This window comes from Diceros bicornis, chromosome 5, assembly GCF_020826845.1.
Source record: "Diceros bicornis minor isolate mBicDic1 chromosome 5, mDicBic1.mat.cur, whole genome shotgun sequence".
NCBI classification, from domain to species: Eukaryota; Metazoa; Chordata; class Mammalia; order Perissodactyla; family Rhinocerotidae; genus Diceros; species Diceros bicornis.
The window spans coordinates 23,206,885-23,225,519 of record NC_080744.1 but is presented as its reverse complement, the minus strand read 5'-3'; the positions used below and the strand labels follow the sequence as shown (position 1 = coordinate 23,225,519).

Below are 18,635 nucleotides of genomic sequence, written 5' to 3'. Positions count from 1 at the left end.
GAGTTATTATCATGACGGCTGTACAGATAATGTAGGATAGAGGTTACAATAGAGAAGGCACCAAGCCTCTTTTATCAAAAACTCTGTGTCTCCCTGACCACATTATCTATAGATGACCCTGAAAAGAATTGTCTTCCTGGCCTCTGAAGTCCCAGACCACTACCCACCCTCAACATGTTCCTCGCCTTTAGCTGCAATACTTAAGCAAGCAGCTTAGACAGAGGGACGGGTTGCTCATTTCTGAGTTTCTCCCATGTATACATGTTATTAAACTTGGTATTATTTTCTCCTGCTAACCTGTCTTGTTGATTATTTGGCCAGCCATAAGAACCTTAAGGAAAAGGGCAGAGGGAGATTCTCCCTCTCCCCCGACAAGGTCATATTTACCAGTCATGCAAACGTACAGTTGAAGATGGAAAGTGTTCGCTGATATGTTCAAGTAATTATCTTGAGGGGACCACACACAGAAGTTCTGAAGTGCCTGAGCACCATGAGAAATAATGAGAAATTTTGCCAAAAATTAAATTCTTCTATTTTCCACAAAATATGTGGAATTCAAAGGCAATAGACAGAAGTGAATAAATTGGAGTCTTTGAAAATTTAAATCTTCTGTTTAACCAAAGGCAACATCATAGAGCAAAAAATAACTTTGGATTGGGAGACGATAATTACAGTGATCTGTTGAAAAATTGGCACCTAGAATCTATAAAGAAGTCTAAAATCCTTAAGGAAAACAAACAATCAAATGTAAATGTGAAAGAGAAAGACAACAATTTGCAGAGGAGCAAACTCAAATGGCTAATAAATATTTGAAAAGATGAAGGGAAGTGGCAATAAAAACCACTATGATTTGCCATTTCACACCTAGTAGACTGACAAAAATGATGAAGACTTACAATACTCAGTATCGTTGGGAGCATTAACTGGATCAATAACTTTGTGAAGCAACCAAGCAACTACCAAGACAAGTAAAGTTACACACACTCTCTAACACAGCCATTCCACTGTAAGGATATACCCTAACATCCCTAGAGAGATTCATGTCAAAGATAGCTCACTGCAACTTTTTCTATTAGAAAAATGGGAAACAACCTAAATTTCCTAAGAATAGAAGAATAAATTGTGATATTTGCATACATTGGAATGTTATGCATCCATTAAAATGAATGAACTCTACTCGCATGCATTGACATGGATAAATCTCAAAAATGTATCATTGATTTGTTTCTTCCAGGGAGCGAAACAGCATGACTAGGAGTCAGAGATGAGAGAAGTATTTTGACTTTTTTATGCTTTTGGAACCCAAATTTTGCACCAAGTAAGTGTGTTTCTTTAAAAAAAATCAATTAATTTTTTAAATGTTGAATAATAAAATGGTTACAGAGAGCTGGTATAGGATAAATCAATTTTAAATGTTTGAAAACAGACAAAACGAAGAACCACCAGTGCACTTCTGCTCCCCTCACTGTTCCCACAACCCCGACTGCACCCAGTTTAGCTCAGACAGAGTCCAAACTTCCCCGTGGTTTCTACACCTGAGCCACTACACTGGCTGGGAACCACAGCTCTTGATTTTCTTCCTTTATTTGCTTCTGACAATAAAGACAAGAGGGGAAGAAAAATACAGTGAGGGCAGAGAGACAGCAGAAGCTACACAAGCAGGGAGAGGCTGGGGCCCCTGAGTTCTCGCTTTCCTTCCACCTCTGAGGGAAAACACTTGACATGTGGAGCAGCCCCTGCCCTGGGCAGCCTTCCTGGAAAGCCCTGCTCCTCTGACTGATCTTGACAGCTGATCTCCTTCCTTCCTCGAGATGGTTTACTTCCTTCTGTCAGAAAATTATCACACGAGCTGGCTGAGATAGAACAAGGCACTTTGTTGAAACCTGTTGTAAACATTGTTGTAACAAATAGATAAATCAGCTGATGTCTGCAATGTGACCCGCTCAGATCTCTAAGTCCTGTTGTGTCTGAGAACTGACCCTTCCCTTGGGCCCTCCAACTGGAGGATGAGGACTAAGCTTGAATGGTCAGTTGACAGACTCAGATCACTAGGCTTAGTCTCTTCTCTCATTAATAAAGTCCTCCTCTTTGCTTCCAACTAGCTTGGAATTTTCCTTCCCATTGGAGGCTGAGCCAGTCTTCAATTTTCTTAGAGAAGCCCAAGGAGAAGAAAATATTCCTTTTCTTAATCCATTGAATGTGTATTGAATGTCCTGACCTTCTCCTGATATCTCATGATCTCTAAGGCCTGGGGCCACTGTGTCATGACCTCCCAGGTCAGAACCAGGTGAGCATTGTCTTATGTCCCCCTGGGCCTGCTCACAGTTCTGTCTGCTCAGGAGCCTGCTCTTGCTTCTATCAAGGTCTATGTGCCTTGGAACTGGGATGGCGTATATGTTTCCAGAGCATTTGAGCCCTTGAAGTGATTTTGAACCTGATACAGAGAAGGTCCTATGTCCTAGGGGGAAGATATCCCAAATGCAACTCTTTAGGTGACCCTGAACCGTCCCTGCCCCATTTTTCTCCCTCGGTTCATTTAAAAGCTTTGTCATTGTCACTCTTGAAGTTCATGGCATTTGCTGTAGGGAGAATTCTAAAATGACCTCTAGTGCCTCTCACCCTTGTGTAATATCCTCCCCGCTGAGCGTGGCTGGAGTCTGTGAATATAATAAGATATCACTTCCATGATTATGTTAGGTTATATGACAAGAGTGAGGTGATCTGTGTAGGCCTATCCTAATCACATGAACCCTTCAAAAGTAGAGAGTTTTCTCTAGGTGGTTACAGAAGATGGAGTCATAGAAATCCCAAGCATGAACAGGACTTGATGTGCCATTTTTGGATTAAATATTGAGGGGGCCATGTGTCAGGAAGGAGGGCAGCCTCTGGAAGCTGCCCCCTATGATAGCCAGTGAGGAGATGGGGCTGTAAATCCTACAACAGCCAGGAACCGAGTCCTGTCAACCTCCTGAATAAGCCTGGCAGCTTATCCTTTCCAGAGCCTCCAGATGAGAGCCCAGCCTGGCTGACATCTTGATTTCAGCCTTCAGAGACCCTGGGCAGAGAACCCAGTGGAACCTGCCCAGACTTCTGATGTACAGAACTGTGAGATAATAAATGGGTCCTATTTTAAGCTGCTAAATTTGTGGTAATTTGTTACACAGCAATAGAAAATAAATACAGCATTAATTAGAGATATCGACCTGAGAGAAAACGGACATCTTTTTAGAGTTGAACAAAATAGAGAAAAGAGACGAGAAAAAGGAAGACAGCCATCACCTCACTTGGAATGTGATCCTGAATAAATGAAAATGACATCCTTTCTTTTCTGTTTTTCCCTTGTGTTAATGGTCTCTGTTTCATCTGCATCTTCTCTTTTTCTTTTCCTTTTCTCCATTTTCTCTCATACCTCAACTGAGATTCTGTATGTGAGATTGTGCGTCAGTGCATAAAGAAGGGTTGATCGATAGGGAGTATTACCTACTGAAGCAAACAAGCTCTCCCTTCTGCTTTATGGCCCAGTCCAAGTTTCTCTTCTGAGAGAAGCCTGGGGGGGAGCAGCACCGCATGAGGTGGGAGCTGTGAGCTACTGAGGGCCTCGTGCAGTAGGAATGGGACAATGATGAGCAGATGACGTTTATTGAGCTCCTATTCTGCATCAGGTACTGTTTCGAGTGCTTTATATGAATTCATTCAATTCTATAATATCCCATGAGGTTGTAGTATTATTATCACTAATTTACAGTTGAGAACACTGAGGCACACCAGGTTAAGGGACTTTTCCAAGGTTGTGCCTTTAGGTGGTAGTGGAACCAGGATTCACACTTCAGCTGTCTGGCTGTAGAGTGTGCACACTTAAGCACTACCTGGAAGATTTTTATCCAAGTCAAAGTTCCTTGTGGGAAAACATAATATATCCCATGTATCCTTGTGAATGACAAGCCCCCCTGACCTTTCTATGCTCTACCCACATGGTGACTGTCTTCTGCTCCCCTAGAGCTGCCTTGATCTCAGGACAAGGACGGATCTCCTGCACCTCCTAGGGGTGGTGGTGAGGGGGAGTAGTCTTGAGTGATTTTCTTGTGTCAGGAGTGTCCTTGAGCAGCTTTCTGAGTTACATTGGGAGAGAAAATTCTCAGAAGGAAGGTTTTATAGCTCACTGGGCCCCCACGGGTGGCAGGACCATGAGGGAGAAACATCAGGTCAAGGAATGAAGGAGAAGGTGCTGAGGTGGTGGGTCTGAGGGTCATGGAAACTTGCCACTGCTTGGACCTACTTCCTGAGATTCTGAGGGAGGATGCTCCTGCTGCAGTCCAAGTGCGGACAGCTGACTCTGCCCAGGCAGGTAATCAAAAGAGATCTCTGCTCCACTCCCCTAACCCAATAAGAAAAACCTCCTTGTGGTCCCAGAGCAGGCTCCTTATCATTGGCTGGGGAGACACCATGAGACTGTAGATGTTTAGGACACTGTGGTGAAGAAGTAAAATGACAGCTGCCACCCCGCGAGGACTTGATGGGGCGGGGTGGGCAGATTTCATCCTGTCACAACCTCAGGTCTAGTTGCATGAGTCTCTTCTCTGGTGACAAAACAACCACATCAAAATATCTTTTACAGCCCCAGCTCTAACAGTGTCCTATTACATACAGGTTGCAAGTCTGAGGTACACAATTACATTCCATAGTCCACACTTGTCTGCCTTAGGAGATGAGTTTTATCATCAACCCTCCAAGCAGCCCCAAAGATTTCCTGGCTCATGTTTGTGCAGAAGGCTGTGATACTTAGTGTCCTCACTGTTAAAACAGAGGATACTTTTTGTGTCTGAGATTGCTGGTTGCCTGCCCCATATCCACCTTCCATTCTTCCTCGGTAAAGAACTTTAATTCTGCTCAGAGTGGTAGTATATCCAGCTAAACACACTCACCCTCCCAGACTCCTTTGCACATAGTTGTTTACATGTGACACAATACTAGCCCATGAAAGTCACTGAGCAGGGTTTCTAGGAGCGATTTTTCAAACGATAGCTTCTCTTTCTCCTCTTGTGCCTTCCTTTCACACCTGGAGAAGGAGTCCTACTTATGACATATGACTGTGGGATAATAAGATTGGAGACTGCTCCCTCCCTCTCTCCCTTTTACTAGTCTGCTGTCTCCATCACAATGTCTTATTTCCAGTCTGCATTTTTTGCCCGTGGAATAGCTGCTGATGCTCCGACGAAGCCCTCTATTGGACTCACCCTCCCATTGCGCCTTCCAGAGGAAGTCACCTAATGGGCATGAATCTGCAGAGAGCCCCGGGGTAGGAGGAGACTGCACAGAGAGAGCGATGTGTCAGCAGTGAACCAACCCTACTGATGACATGTGATGAGAGAGAGCGCTCCCAAGACACCGGGCCTGGGCCATGTTTCAGACCCCGGAACTATGACATGACCCTAGTGTGCAGTCAGTCCCAAGAATGGCTGATAAGGTTAAATTCCCTGCCAGCTCAGATGTATGGCAGGCACCAGTCACAATTACACCCATTTATAGAGAGTAAGAGAGGTGATATGGTAAGAGAGGCTCTTGACCTTCCAGGGTTTGAGGCCGAGGAACCTGGGGAACACGGATCCATCTTTAGGAGACTGAGCCTGGTCCCTTAATCACGGGCTGACCCTGTAATTATTGTGCAAACTGGAGCACTTAAGAGTTAGAGGGGCCACTGCTCACCAGGAAACTCATTTTGGACCGTGTGTGAGCAAGAAATCGACTCCTGTTGTGTCAGTCACTGAAATGCTAAAACATCAGTTAGAACAGTTAGGGTTATCTTAACTAAGACATGGATCAACTTACTTAAGCCTCCTTTTTTCTGACATGGAATATATTTTAAAATAAAATTATTTTAATAATTATAAAATTTAAAATAGTGAATAAATTCAAAACTAGAAAGAAGAAAAATGTCAGCCTTAATTCTACTAGCCAACTGACCACAGATAACCAATGGATTTCCACCTATGATTTTTCTGTGTATATTTTTATATAGGTGTCATCACAATATATTCAGTTTTGAATCCTATAGTTTAAGTTACTCAACAGAACCATTTCCTCATTTTATTAAAGATCTATTATTGAATCTTGTTTTAGAATCTCATTCATATTTAACAAATATGTATTTAAGTTATATAAATAATACATAAAAGTTTTAGAAAAAATAGGAAAATGGATACATAGGAAGAAAAAAAGGCCTAAAAGAAAACTATGTATATAAGCAAAAATTTGATTGTCGTATATACTGTTCTGTAACCTGCTTTTGACCAAAAATACCTGGCGAACATTCTTCCGTGTGGCAAAATGTAATTCTATCTCATAACTTTAAGTTTCCATAGTGTTCAGTCATGTGTGACTTTTTAAAAGCTCATCCTCAAATTAGTGCTGAACATTGGCATTGTTTCTATGATTTGACTTGCGTAACAAATCTATAAGGAATAACCTTGTTTGCTTTTCTCCGTGTGGTTGACGGCTAGGGCAAAGACTCCTTTCCTCCTTTTTTCAGGATCTCTGTGTACCAGATGCAGACATGCCATTTTCTCAATGTCCATACTGAATCTCAGTATTATCATTTTTGTAAATCCTTCCCAATCAGATAAGCAAAAATTATTAATATTTTAATTTGCATTGATTAATTAGTGAGTTTTACCTTTTTCCAAATGTTTATTAGTCTTTTAAAATAACCTGTCCATTAATATTCTTAGCTTAGTTTTCTAGAGCTGTGGATAATGTAGATGTGAAGGGCTGCAGAATCCATAATGTGCATGTACCGTATTTTACCCTTTTCCTATTTTGGACATTAATACTGATTCCAATTTGGGGTCTATTATTAAGTAATGGTGTGGTGACATCTTTATGAATAACACACACACACACACACACACACACACACACACACACACACGCACTTTAAACCTCATGTAGGAACAAGTCCAAGAAATAAAAATCACTGGATCTAGAGAGAGAATTAGATGTAAACTGACTTAGACATCATTTTAAGTCAACAGGTCCCATCAAGTGCAGCCCAGTCTCCTGATGCTACAGGCGTTATAAGGTAATAGTTTTTCTTCCAAATGTGCGTCATAGTATGTCAAGCGCTCCTATCAGGCGTGAGGGGAACTGACCCATCAGGCACTGTCCCTCAAGGCCACACACCTGGGCCCCTGGTAACGGATGTCCTTGGCCCCTCTCTCTCTGGCTCTGGCTTACACCCTGGAGCTCCATGGAGCTCCTCATGGCCGACTCTCTGGAATCTCTATCTCTTTAGTGTGATGGCCTCTCGTAAGAGGGTCTTTTTTTCGGACCTGCCCGGTGGTGTAGCGGTTAAGTTCCCACGGTCTGCTTTAGCAGCTGCTAGTTCACTGGTTCGGATCCTGGGCAGGGACCTACTCACCGCTCATCAAGCCATGCTGAGGTGGCATCCCACATAGAAGAGTTGCAACCCTACGACTATGATACACAACTAGGTACTGGGGCTTTGGGGAGAAAAATGAAAAAGAGGAAGATTGGCAAGAGATGTTAGTGCAGGGCCCATCTTCCTCAAAAAAAAAAAACAAAAAAAAAGAATGTGCTTTTTTCACTGTTGTGCTGCTGTGACCCGAAATTGTCCCCTGGACCAGCACCCTCTATCATTCTCTTGCTCATGTCCACACATGCATTCAGCTCTTCTCTCAGCTGTGCTTCTGCCGGTGCTGTGAGCCCCAGGGACTTGGCAGATGGACAGTAGTGTGTACAAAATAAGCTTTTGGTTGCTTTTCAACTTATTTTCCAATGTGCTGGATTTTGCTTTTCATAGCCATGTGATTTATTTGTTATTCTTTTCAATGAAGTTGCTTCTCTTTTCTATGTTGGTCCCAGTTGTCATGTTTGTCCGGCTCGCGTGAATTTGTCATGTTCTGTCACAGCTGACTCACTGGGGGGGCTGTTTGAAGGATACAAGATCCTAAAAGAAGGTCTTCTGGGTCACAATGAAGGGTCTCGCCCTTGAAATGTGGCATTGTGTTGGTTTGTGGACTGAGGTCATGCCTTCTACATGTAAATAAATAAAGAGAAGGCTGCCCCGGTTCCCTCCTCCCTCCTGCTCTTCCCTCTGGACATGGGCTCCACAGAGCACAGATTGGGAACCTCGGGACCTGTGGGTCTCCAAATCCCTTCTGATTTTACACTGCCCTTCTGGAATCAAGAAGATCACCCATGTGAAAGTGTAATGTACAATAATGATAAAATACAGAGAATTTAATTATTTTCAAGACAAGATTTCCTGTGGATTCCACATACAGATCCATCTGCCAAACTGACCTGCCTGGTGGAAGGAGAGGAACCAGGGGAATTTAGAGGAAATTTCCCCTCATGTAAGTGTCCCAATGTCAAGCACAGAGCCCGTTATGTGCCTGGCCCACAGAGAGAAGTCAACAATTGATCTATTGATGGATGCCAAAATGGTATTTTCTAGCCCATGGCCCTTGAGCCCTCAGGCTCACAAAGCTGCCATACCCCATGTTGCGAACAGGGGGAGTCAGGTCAGGCTGAAAGGGGCTGAGGCTGCTGAGTGACTCCACAGGCCATTTTGGCTGAGGCTCTGAGGGATGCTGGTGGATGGAAGCCCTGAACTGTCTCTGCCCAGGTAGGAAGTAGATACTGGCTCCTCTGATAGGCATCAGGTGGGCTGACAGCTCAGGTATGACAGGGACAAGCAATAGAGGAGAATTCACATGGGGCTTTGGGAACTCTGTTGGGGAGTTAAGAGAGAGGCTGGCTCTAAAGAAGGTAGGGACAGGAAGGGAAGGAGCTGGAAGGGAAAGGAGCAGGTGGTCAGGGCAGTCAGATGATAGAAAACAGGGGCTGGTGTGGGTCGGTCAGCCAGGGAGGAAGGTTGACTGAGCTCAGTGCTGGGCTGAGAGCAGGGCAGGGAATGTGACCTGAGTGAGGCTGAGGGCCATCAAAGGAGCATCTGAGCCTCCTAAGCTGCAGACGGTCCTGGCTGTCCAGGCTGGGAGAAGCTGCCCCCACTGGAGAGAGAGGCCCTGGTTGTTACTCTGCTTCCACTGACCAGCTCCATTCTCTGCTCAGTTGTTGCAGGCTTGGTGGTGGTGTTTGGCTTAGAGAAGAAAAGAAATTTCTAAGGCCCAGGGAGGAACATATTTTGGGGGAGAAGACTGTCTTTCTATAATGGGCAGCCTTTAGACTCAGCCATTGCAGAGGGCCAAGCACCACAGTGGTGTGACTAAGAAACTATACAACATAGGGTTTAGGGGGGAAGGAGGGCTGGGGGAGAAAGGAGAAAGTGCAGCCCAGAATGGACAGCAGAGGGCAGCCTGGAGCAGCGTTGTTGCACATTGAAAGTGGTTCCATGAATCAGTAGACTTCAGTGATGTTCGTACTGGTGATCCATTTTATGGCCCTGCCAACCCACTGCCCACTCCCGTGGGATTTCTGCCTCTGCCCCTGAAGAGATGGTCAGCACAGAGGAAGTGAAGCCTCAGGCCTGCTGTTAGAGTCGCTTCATTGTTCTCTTTATCCAAGGCAGGAAGTGTGAGACCTTCATGTAGAATCCTAGAAGGGTCTCATTGCTTTGTCCATAGGAGAAAATACCCTGGATCACATTATCACAGACGAGGGGACCACCAGAGTCCCCCTGTGGGCAGAGAGAAGAACTGAGCTGGCCTCCTCGTGGTCCTGCCCTCCCCACTATCCCGGGGGTGGGTGTTCTCTGTTAGGGGGCTGTGTGGGAGATCAGGGCCAGGGCAGCCTTGTCACCTCCCTTATCCCGGGGCTCCAGCCTGGCTCTGATTGTTCTTTTCAGCTCCACCCAGGCCAAGGCTTTCTCTCCAGTCCTCAGGGAAATTTTGGTGAGAACTCTGCTGTGGGCTGACTGATCCTTCCTCACCCTGCACCCCTGATTCACTCAGGGGAATAGCTGAAGACTGGATTCGTGGACCCACCCTGCCCAAGCTCTCAGGAGAAAGCATGAAGATATGGCCACTGTCATACCCCACAGCTCTCCACCCTCCTCTCTCCCGGGCCCTGTCTCGGTAGATGGTGGAAACCTTACCTTGAAGCTGGTCTTCATCTTCCTAGGGTCCCCTTCAAAGACCTGGGAGGCCCACTGTAATAGCGGGGAAAGCAGGATTCACACTCGCGAACCTGCTGTAGGGTCAGCTCTGCCTGGTGCAGAGTGGTGCTAAAGGGCCCATTGAGACTCTCACCCAGCCGGCCACACTGCACACCTGTCCGGGCCTCACCTGGGCCTTGGCCCTGGGCAGGCTGAGGGGCCTCGCAGCTGCAGTCTGCTTGGCCTTTCTCGCCAGCTGATGGGAAGAGGCAGGAAAGTCCAGCTCAGCCAATGGCCTCCTGGGCCTGGACACAGCGATGGGGCTGCACTGTCTTCCCTCTCCCCTGAGCCACTTGGAACTAGTCAGGCAGCCAGGATAGGAAGGAAAGAAGGGACAGGTTGCAGTGAGAGGGTAACATGGTATCGTTGGAGAAGTTCTTTTTTTTTTTGTTCTTTTTAAATTTTTTTTGCGAGGCAGATCAGCCATGAGTTAACATCCGTGCTAATCCTCCTCTTTTTGCTGAGGAAGACTGCCTCTGAGCTGACATCTATTGCCAATCCTCCTCCTTTTTTTTCCCCAAAGCCCCAGTAGATAGTTGTATGTCATAGTTGCACATCCTTCTAGTTGCTGTATGTGGGACGTGGCCTCAGCATGGCCGGAAAAACGGTGTGTCCGTGCACGCCTGGGATCCGAACCCGGGCCGCCAGTAGTGGTGCGCGTGCACTTAACCACTAAGCCACCGGGCTGGCTCTGGAGAAGTTCTTATAGTCTGGGTGGGGGATGGCTCTTTTCACAGGGATGACCTGGGGGGTCCTCTCCTGGTCGAGGATGTTGTGGGCCCCCAGGGTGACACTGATTGAGCTGCACAGAGAGTAGAGTGGGAGTGTTGAGGGTGTGGAGTCACAGGAGATCCAGCCCAAGAGCCATGATGGGCAAGTGACAGCTGGGACAGGCCAGGGCAGCAGCTAGGGGAAATTGAGGCAACAGGAGGGCCGGGTGCTGAGTGTCTCTGTGCTCTGTGCTTCTCAATAACACTGAGGGTAGAGCTTCTGGAAGCTTTCTCTTGCCCTTAGGCAATATTGTGAAAATCCTCTGAGTTTGCATTTTGACCCTCATGCAGGCTTTCACCCTCCACAGCTGCTTTATTTGGCCAGTGTGGTCTCTCTTCTCAACCGGGCCACTAGCTCTCTCCTCTGACCTCTGACCCCAAACTTTACCTGTCCTATTTTTCACTTTCTATCCCCCAGTCATGCTCTCAGATGGCTTCTCTGATGAGCTCTCGTGACCTTGAGTTACCAGGAGCTGTGGGAGCTCCCCTGGGCTGTAGCCCCTGGACAGAGGACAGGGTCTCTGTGGGGGTCTCAGGAGGTGTCCGTTGTCTGTGGCCCCTCACCTTCCCTAGCAGTGAGCAGCTGTCAGAACAAAGTCCCGTTGTAGGAGGATACCACCACACCTGTTCTTTCTCTCGTTAACCAGAAACTGAACCAACGCCATGTAGGGGCTGGAATGGGGCTTGGCCTCACGTCCCCCATGATGTCCTCTGAAACAAAGACTGAAAGATGGGCTTTCTGGGAGCGGCCGTGGTCTAGAGGGAAGGTTTCGGAAGGTGGTGACTGACGGTGGGGTCTACAGTGCCCTGCAGACTCTGGAGGAGAGATCTCCTGGGTTCTCCTTGCAGCAGAAGAACCTTTTCTGAACATGAAACCTCAGAACCCCTGTGAGAAAAGGGGAACAGTGCTTGTTCTCCACGTCCTACTTCAGACAATGTATTGAGGAGATAAGATCTCTCTTCACGATGGTGGAGCCCTAGGGATCCTGGACAGGGCTCCCCTGACGGCTTCTGTCTCAGTGAGTCTCCCAACCCCTCTGAACCTCTGCTAACACTGTGATTGGGGAAATCACCTTCATCTAATTATCTGTCCGTGAGCCTATAGAGTTGGATTTTCTAAAATCGTCACGTCCTAGTGTCTAAGCCATCCTATGATCTCAGTAACCATTTTTGGCTGTATGAATGAAGGGCCTTCACTCAGCTTTAGGCAGAAGTTTGGTGGGGATAATGCTGGTGGGATTCAAGGACACAGGGATGGGAGGAGGGCACGGTGTGGAGCAGCCGAGGGCCTGGGAAAGCAGGGGGAGGTGGGACTGAAAGTGGGCTCAGGCCTGCAGCAGAGCCAAGGCCTCAGAGGAGCCCGGGTACAGTCATCCAGCCCTTTCTGAGATCGACTGCACCCTGGGCTCCTCTCCTGGGCAAGAGTGAGGGGGTGGAGGGCGCTGAGAAATGTAACTGGTTCTTAAACTGGCTCCCGGGACAACTGCCAATACTGTTACCAGTTCATCTGAGCGGTCCTTTCCTGGGTTGGAGTGAGTGATTTTAGTTACTTGTCTTTTGTAGCTTCACATCCTCTGCCAAATGCTTTTCTATGAGCAATCCACTTTCCAGATGTTAAGAGAGGCTCACACCTACTGGTGCTGGTGGGTGAACGTGGAAGAGTGTTTTAGTGAACACCCTTGCTTCTGGCGTCTATGAAGCTTTGGACTTATTTGTCTAGATTTGGGATGGGAGCTGGGGTCTAGAAAATTCTTGGGCTCAAATTGGGGAAACTCTCTGACTCTGCAGGGCAGAAGGGTCAGGAGTACAGAGGGTTTTGTGAGATGAGTTGAAGCTTCTGGAGTGGGGATGGTCACTCACCTGTCCCAGCCTCGGGGGGCAGAAGAAAGGCCAACAAGAGCAGAGGTGGCTGTATCTTTCCTGAAGGTCTGCTCAGGTCAGAGCTGCTGATGTTTCCTCCTTCCAGACACAGAGTCCCTGAGAGGAAGGCAAGAGGGGTGGCTCAGTACCTCAGAGACCTCCTAGACCTGTGCTCCTCTGGGTTTCCTGTGCCATCATGCAAGGGGGTTTGTCGACATTCCCTGGCTTGGGGTAGGTGACAGTAGCACTGTCACCACAATTGCACTCCCAGTGCTAAGTCACAAGGCGAAAGCAAGAAGAAAGAACAAGAAAGCGAAGCCCGTGCTGAGGCCAGCAGAGGCGATGGAACCCAGAAGAAGCAAGAATCAAGAATGTCTCCATTTCTCAGCTCTTGGCTCTTTTTCCATCCTGGTGGAGTCATGACTAATTATGTGGTAACCTAGGTCCAGGGAGATTAGCAACAAGCTTCCTGCCGTTGAGAAGCTGGAGGTTGGCTGGTGTAGACTGAGAATCTGTGGTTAGAGTACATGATCATAAGGGCTGTGGTGAGGGTTTCACTTGGTGGTGTGAGACCATGGCTGCACCGGCCTTAGGGGTATGTAGAGCTGGAACCCAAACACCCCAAATGTGACCCCACTGCCTATCTGACCACCAGTCCAACCTTGTATTTTGGAATATTTAGAATCTCCTCTTTAAATCTAAGTATTCTGTAACAAAGAGAGCATCTCTTATACCACAATTTTGAACAAAGGTCATTTATTTTATGTTCATTGGACCAAAAGAAACCATCATCGGGTCCAGCAGGATTGAGTTGCCTGATTGGTTTATACTTGGGTCATTTAGCACCCCTGGACCTCAGGCGGGGACTGTTCCACTAAAATCTTGGTGCCTTTTTTGGGGGCAGGGTTTTCCCCTCGAGAAATGCTGGCTACTGTTGCCAGGTGAGGGGGAAATGGATGCCGATCATCCCAATAATTACTCTACACTAAGTATTCTCTGTCCAGGGCCCAGTGAACCACGGCCCTGATGTCTCAGGACCTAATAATCACAAACATTTGAAAACAGATTATCCCAACACTCTCACCAGTATGGTGACATATGAAAGAGTAGTGGAAAGGAAGTCATTATGAGCCCAATCTCAATTCTGTTAAAGCAACACCATCTTATGAGTACATAGAAAAAGAAGGGAGGATAACATGCTTAAGGATTAATGATGATCTCTAGGTGGTGGAATTCCCAGGAAGGTTAATGTTCTTACTGGTACGTTCTGTGTTTACTTATCTTTCTATGATGAGTATGTATTACTTTTACACCCAACATAAATTTTCCCGTAATTGAAGCACACTCATCAATGGTAAACATTCAGCAAGCCACTTCTCTCCAGTCCAGCCTTCTCTAAGATGGATGTTTTAAAAATGAGGTTACTTATCTGAATTCATTCTCTTAGAGAAGATTTAGAGACGTTGAAAAATAGAAGGAAAATTTACCCAATGAGCTATAGGCTATAGGACATTTTGGTGAATGAAAGAGGAATCTGTGATTTCTACTCTAGAGATGGACGTTTATTAAGTCCCTAGCAGCGCCCCCTCCACCCCCCTCTGCCCAGTGTAGTTCTGGCCTCTGCCCCAGAGAAGACTGATGGATCAATCCTGGGAACACCTCAGTCTGGTCCCTGAAGTCTGAAGTGTCTCATTGTGCTTTTTATCCAGGGCAGAAAGCTTGAGATTCTGGTGAAGACAAGTGGAGGTTTCCTACTCTTTTTTCTGAAGGAGACAATGCTGTGGGCCATGTTGTTAACACATGAGAGGGCCCCTGGAATCCCCCTGTGGACAGAGAATGGTGAAGTCTCAGTCAGACCCCTCTGGCTCCCCCCTTCTCAGCTTCATATCCTCCCTGGTGCTCTCCTGCCCCCCTCTCAGGACCCAGCAGTTCAGAGGGGTAGTGGCTGAGTGGTCACCATTCACCTTGGCTCTGAGCGCCCGGGGGGGTGGTGGATACTGTGTGATCTATCTACACCATGAGCCTGTGTCCTGGCTATGCCCTCTCTCCAGCACAACCCAGTCCCAGACCCTCCTCTTGTTGTCCAATGGACAAAGGCCATGAGATTGGCTGGAGGGAGATACCTGGGCCGCACATGCTGGGAACAGCAAACCTGTACCCATGAGTGTACCCTGGTCCACCATTGGCTGTGGGGTGGGAGAAGGCATGGCCATGTCACCCCAGCATCACTGTGTCCCTGGGAAAGGCTGAGAAGACACTTGTCTCCTTACGTGTGCAGTGGCCTTCTTGTCCTTAGGGTTCCCCACGCACAGCTGGATGGAGTTGTTGTAGTTTTTGTAGACGTTCTTGCACTTCTGCCCGTTGTGAAGTACCAGATCCACCTCTCAGAGTTGGTTCGGCTTTTTGCCACTTTCCAGACTTCCCCAGGCTACCATGCTGCACACCTGCCCCGGCCTCACCCGGTCCTGGCTCTGTGGCGGGGCGATTGTCTTCACAGCCCAGTTGAGTTGAGCCTTGTTTCGCAGCTGGTCAGAAAGGTGAGAGATGGCAGTTGAGGGCCCGCCTTCCAGCTGGACTCAGAGCCAGGGGTGAGGGTGCCTGTACCCCTCACCTGGAGTCTCCCAAGCCCCCTTCTATTACATTTACCCAGGCAGAGCAGACAGGTTGGAGGAGAGGAGGGGACTGAGACCCTGAATGAGCTGTGTGCTCCCTCATAACCTGTGTGCGTGCACCTGAAAGTCAGCAAGATGGTACCTTCAGTAGTATGATGTTGCTGAACTTTGAATTATTATTATAATCCTTGTGAGGGAAGGCTTTAAGAACAGGAATGACCTGCTGGCTGTTTTCCATTTTTCTGATATTATGAGCACCCAGGACGACACTCATTTTTCTGTGAAGAAAGAAGGATTGAGTAAGCCACAGGATCTACGCTCTGTCTTAGAATCATAGGTTGAAGTTCCAGCCTACACACCTGCAGCTGAGTCAGATAGGGAGGAAGGGAAAGGTGGACAGCGTGGCCTTTCTTTGCTGTGCAGCAGTGACCCAGCCTCGTTCTTCAGCAGCCTGCCTGCCACCCAGTTCTCTGTCCACATGCTCCAACCCTGTATCCCACTTTGTCGTGGCCTGAGCAGATTGGATGGCTTTTCTGATTAGTCCTTGGCTCTGTGTGCTAAGGTACCTTCCTGAGTTCTGAGCCCTGGGATGATACAAGAGGTTCCCAGGAAGAGAAGGACTCATTTGTGCTCCTCACCTTCCGTTACAGTGAGCTGCTGTCAGCACAAAGTTGTCTCATGCCAGGAACTCTCCACATCTGCTCCTGCCTTCGTTGTTGTTGTAGGAAAGTACAGATGCCATGTAGGGCCGGGAGTGCGGGCAGGCCTCTCTGCTCCATCTGATCTCCCCTGAAAGAGAAAATTGCCCTGGATCTCTGTGTTCATGAAAAGAGGGCACCGGAACTGCCTGGTGGCCTAAACCCATAGTGTGTGCAGAGACTGGGGTGGTTTTAGCGTCTTCAGGGCCCCAACACGGTGACAGAGGGCTGCAGGCTTCAGTGGGCAGCATGGCGGGCTTACAGCATGACGTGTCTCCTGGCTTCATCCTCAGTTTCCTCCTGTGGAAATGAGGAGCTCAGCCCTTGTTCTGGAGCAAACACACTTCATATACACGTTAAGGGGACTGTGCTAGAAGGCCTGGAAATTACTCTCTCTGATGTACCCTGGCTGCTTCTTTGTCCCAAGCTTCTCAGAGCCCCTATGTCCTGCTTACTTCCAGGATGGGTCTGGTCTGAGACCTGAGCATTTTGAACTCATGGGGCAGAGTACTCTGGCTTCTCTCTCTCCCCATCCTGGGTCAGGCACATAGTACAGACCCCGCAAATGCTTTTCGGGTACATGAATGAATAGTCTTCAAATCTGCTTTCATCAGCAGCTGGGGAGGAGCAGTCTTAATGCAATGTGAAATCCAGCAAAGATTTATCTTTATGAGGCATTGAGCCCTCAGAACAAAAAGGCAGATAAAAAGGCGGGGAAATCAGAGTGTGATGAGGAGGTGGGGCAGGAGGGGGCCTGGATGGGAGCCAGTCTCCATTAAGACTTGGGAGCAGCGAGAGGTAACACTCTGATGGCTCAGTCAGGTTCTGGGTATCTGCCCTGGTGGAGCTGAGTGGCTGAAGAGAGTGGGGACATGGAGAAGGTGACATCTAGGAAACTGAGTAGAGGATAGCTGCTTTATTCTTGGTCTATTCGATAGCTAGGGGGATAGATAAGCACTCTTAGCTTTAGAGAATGGGAAGTTATATCCCCTATTTTCAGCTTTCCCCTCCAACTGACGCATGTGCCATTCTAATATTAAATCACTTTCCAGGTGACAGGGATGTGACCCAAGGAAGGGAGAGGACCCACCTGGTCTCTTTGGGAATAACTTTATTTTCTATAATTTCTCCACACTGCATAATATCAACAGATCTAGCATTCTTCAAATTTCTGAGAATAGACTGAGGCAAGGAAAGATCACAGTGATAACCTCAGTGGGACACTGTGGAAGTGTCACTGTTGGAATAAGCCAGGCCTCCGAGGATCGACATGTTCACTTATCTCCTTCAGCCCTGGAGGGTAGGAGATTGGCCAATAACAACAGAAACAGCAGCATCTTCTCTGAAAGGCTGATCTGGTCTGAAGAGGTGTGTGCTTTCTCCTTCCAGGCTTCTCAGCTGTAGAGGTGAAGGAAGAAGGGGCAGGCTCAGTGACCACCAATTTCCTCCCAGTTCTATTGATTCTCAAGATAAGAGCTTTCGTCATATCCTTCCCCTCACACAGAAAGGGCTGTGTGGTGAGGGTTTTGCAAGAACCACATTCTTAGACCATTGATAGCATGATCACGTTCACCAGGAGAAAGTCCTGGACTCTTTGAGTGAGGAAGGGGCTTTGGGAGGCTTTGGGGGGCTTTGGCATTATCTAGAAATGGTGTCCCTTTCCCCTAAGTGAGATCCTCCAAGAATGTGAATATGACCCCACCATGCCTCAAATTTATGATTAGGCAACAGTCTTCTTCCTGAAATAGCATGCCTCTATCCAATCCTACTCTTTGTAAAACTTCAATTCTTTGATAGCGCCAGAGTTTTGTTTGTTTATTTTTTTGGTATAAATACAAAAGTACAAAGCACTGGTTTCTGTTAAAACACAATAGCAAAGAGCCTGCTCATCCAGTATCCTGGTAGTTTCAGGCAGCTGCACACTGTTGAGGATGGGAGTGAGGAGCAGAGATTGGGGTGAAGTGCAGATGGGACATTGATGAGGGTATTAGGAAGAGAAGGTAGTGATAGAATAGGAGAGTTTGGGAGGAGGGGTTTGACAGACAAATGCACTTGAGTTCATTGTGTGGTCACAGGTCACCCTGGTAAAGCTAATGTTGTTCTCAACTTCTTGATATTTCAAAGGTTTAAAAGACCCCAGTATTAAAGTAGTTGGGGGATATGCAGATAGAGACTGAAAGAGAAGAAACAAATCTTTGTCACTCATTCTGGGTTTCCTTGGTCACTCCTGTCCCACCTGGCCCAGGAAATCTGGTGCCCCAGTGAAGACCATGATGTAGGCAAAGTTTCTGCTCCCCAAGGCTCCCTGTCCGTGGTGAGGAACCTGGCATAGTTGCTCTCACAGTTCTCTGTACACAGGTGCTTGAGGGCTGTTAGCTTTTCGATGGGAAAGTTTCAAGTTATGATGCTACTAAGAATACAGCAGTCAGCATGATAGTTTAAATTACTTCTCTTAGTTCCTATATAATTTGGTACAGACATGAGAAGACTTCTGACATCTTATCTCAAACTGGGCATAATGCTTATGCTGCTTTTGCTTCTGTTGGATTTGTCATTACCCAGA

At 47.3% G+C, this 18,635-nt stretch overlaps 1 pseudogene; it reads right to left on the bottom strand.

The window, feature by feature from the left end:
* Positions 1-9,511: 9,511 nt before the first annotated feature.
* On the bottom strand, positions 9,512-18,344 carry LOC131405274 (granzyme H-like; annotated as a pseudogene).
* Between the last annotated feature and the right edge of the window lie 291 nt (positions 18,345-18,635).